The sequence below is a fragment of the Centruroides sculpturatus genome, unplaced genomic scaffold (assembly GCF_000671375.1).
Source record: "Centruroides sculpturatus isolate CEXI.00-Female unplaced genomic scaffold, Cexi_2.0 scaffold2548, whole genome shotgun sequence".
Lineage (NCBI taxonomy): Eukaryota > Metazoa > Arthropoda > Arachnida > Scorpiones > Buthidae > Centruroides > Centruroides sculpturatus.
Window position 1 is genome coordinate 23,043 of NW_019387095.1, and position 3,696 is coordinate 26,738.

Below are 3,696 nucleotides of genomic sequence, written 5' to 3' on the forward strand. Positions count from 1 at the left end.
AATCACTATACATAACTTTATTTCCCCCAAACATATTTATGTAGCTAAAATTAGTTTTAACTAATGTTAAAAGTTAAAACTAGTTTTATCTAAAGTCAAAACATATACAGCAGTAAATTAACTAGACAAAACCGGTTTTGTCTAGTTAAAACTTGAATTTACTGCTAGTCAAAAATGAATTTGAGTTAAAACTAGTTTTAACTAGACAAAACGGGTTTTAACAAAGACATTCAGTATAAACTAGTTTCAACTAGTTAAAACGCATCCTAACTAAAAACGGGTTTTGACTGTAACATATACATAAGCAAAGAATAACAATATAATACATAATTTATGATGTATTTTCAAGTTCTGCTGTCAGTAACTTGAAGGAATATCTCAAATGAAACCAAAATTGGCACACTTACTATTTAAGAAGGGGAAAGAAGAATAGAACAGGAAAAAAAATAGTTTAAAAAATTTGCTGCTACAGGGTCTGTTGCTTCAATCACTCTTGAGTCATCATTGCAAAAGCAAAATCAAGAAGCTGGCTTTCATGTATGTAAGCAATGTGGCCAATATGGCTCTCAGTTTGTTGGATTGTGATTTACTTTTAAAACTACCAGTATTCTATGTACATTAACAGCTCATATGCTGCAGCTGTTTTATGTGAAAAGTTACTACATTACTGTTTAGGCATGTGAAAAAAATGCATAAAGGAAACAGTTCCTTTAACACAGTGTGCACTGAGAAGAATGGTAACAAAATTTGAGAAGACTAGATTGTTTACTGTAATAACAGAAGAAATTGCCAGTGCAATTGTCAAGTCGTCAACAATTCTGGAAACTGGTTCCAGTGCACCTACAGTTACATGAAACTTGGATATTCCGTATTCTATGCCATCAGTTTTTGCACTTTAATTCTTTCTTCTTGTATTACACATTACATTTCAAACTTTACAGCATTCTCTAGTGGCAATTTTTTAATTAATTTTTTCTTGTTTCATTCTTCTTTCCCCTTCTTACATAGTAAGTGTGCCAATTTTGGTTTTATTTGGGTTATTCCTTCAAGCTACCAACTCCAAATAGAGAAACTTCTTTTATAACACCCGGTATTTTGATATTTTACTTCCCATAAAATCACTTATGTTTAACACCTACTATTGATTCGGGCAATTTCATTTTCATTAAATCTTTTGTTATGCTAATATTATTTTTATATTATACTATATTATATTAAATAAAACAATAATACATTTATATGATGACAAAATAAAATCTGATGATTAAGTAAATAAATGAATTACTTACTGTTCTATTTTTTTGTGACAGCACTGCATTTTAGTTGCATTATATTTTATTTAAATAAACTCTTCAAATTCTGTTATTCTATCATCAGTATCAGTCACTGTTTCTTTATGGATAAATAAAGGCCCAGTTACTAAGAATAACACATCTGATGATTCTTTGGATTTCTGCATAAATATTCCTGTTTATTTTCGATCATTTTCTTTTCTTTATAAATTATCCTAATAATTTAGAAAATATTTTGATATAGGTTTGTTTCACAATAGAACTGTTTGATCTGGTTTTGACAGCCAACTGACATAACATCAAACTTTTTTGTCTAACAACTTTTTTAATAGTTACTGGACTGGCAAATCACAATTGGCTGATCAGAACAAAACTCTTATAACATCATATTTTAACATGGCATTGAAGATACAAATGAAACATCCATGGATGAAGTACAAATATAGTCATATCTTGGTGATGGTCATTTTGTTCATATGATGTCATTTTGTGTGATTAAATATAGTTAATTTTACAACAAAAAAAATCAACAAAATGCCTAAATTAAGAAGTGATGCTGGAAGTATTTACTATAGCAATGAAATAACCTTTACATAAAGGTTATTTTGTTGATAAAACAAAATGCCATTTTTCTTAAAATATTGTTACCTTAACCATAAAACCAATCAAGTAAACATGATGTAGTCTAGCACAGACATTATCATTATTATTATTCAAATTTTCTGTACTTGATTACATTGTGTTTATTTGCTTGGTTTTTAAAGTATGCTACATTCAGTACTTCTTATGTATTATATCTTTGACCAAGATTGCAACATACTTAAATGTATAAGTTTTCGTATTGGTTAAGTGAAGTGTAAGTCTATGGTGACAGACAGATACATGAATGATTTTGTTTTCTTTCTGGACTTATTGGCTACTGATCACAGCTGGAGTTTTAGGTTGTCAAAAATGCATACAACAATTCTGGTATGAATCCAGTTTTATTCTTTTAACCATAGTCTTTGAGCCACGATCATTAAAATTGAAATGAGAGTCATTGTTCAGATCACCATGTTTGCTAACTAGCTACATTGAAGCTTCTTATCAAACATTTGTCTGAGTCATCAGCTTGCCATATTTCATTGTTGTATATATAATAACTACACTTAAGTATTGTGGCGTTACCAATAAAGTGTAGTTGTTATATACTCAAAAGTTGGCGTGAAGTGTAATTTATTTTATTTCATTGTTGTACTATATTAATGGATGTAATTGCTTATATATTCATTAACAAACATATCCACCTATTGCTAAGTGATTTTTAAATTTGAGAAATTGAGAGAGATTGGTTATTAAAATGAATGAATGTTCTTCAACTGATAAATTGGAGAATAACCATTAAATGAGAAGTGATTTATGTATTAAATGTATATAAATATAATGTATAAAATTAATGTAATGATAATCTCTAAAAATAATTATGTTACTTTTTTAAAGATAGATATAAATTCATTGTCAAAACAGAGGAATTGGAATTTAATTAAATTAAAACTATTTTCATGTGATATGATATCTGTTACATATGTTAATTCATATAAATTTTGAATTATTTAAATTAGCATTGTTTATATAGATATAACAATTATAATCTTGAAGACTAAATACTAAAGAAAATTTTTTGAAGTCTTCTACAGAAGACTTCAAAAAGTCTCTGCTGCTGTTACAGGTTGGAACACAATTAACATTAGCAGAGTAAACCTTTCTTCAGAGGAGGGGTGTCAAACTGATATAAAGTAAAAGACCACTTTTGGTGATACCACTGCATACTAATTATTATTTAAATTTGTGGGGGCCACAAATTTAAATAATAATTAGTTGATCTATAGAATGCTCTAGTCTAGAATTTTCTCATCAATTGGATACTTGGATTGCCATCAACTGTATTAACTGCAAATTAGATTGAATGATGCAAGACGTGTTTGACACCCTCGCTTTAGATGCTCTTCTCCACCTATACATCTGCAAATTGTTTATAAATTCCTCTAGTGTCAGATATTTGTAAAAATAAAAATATTAAAACATCCAGGATAAAAAGGGTAACAATGTTAAAGACTAAATCAAACAAGTATTTTTTTTTAATCTTCTGAATGTCTGCAACCACATTTAGATAAATTGCATATCTATAGGCAAAGAAAAGCAAACTATACTAAATTCAGAAGGTTGTGAATGGACATGAAGATTTCAAAAAAAAAGTTTCTTGTACAATAGAATAGAGTCCTGGAAACTTGACTCTCAATAACTTGACATTCCATAAAACTCGTCATTTTGTTCAAAATAAATAAATAGTAAATAAAAAAGTAGTAATCTAATTTCTACATCTATAGATTAACACTAGGATTAAATAAATTACGGTTATTTATTG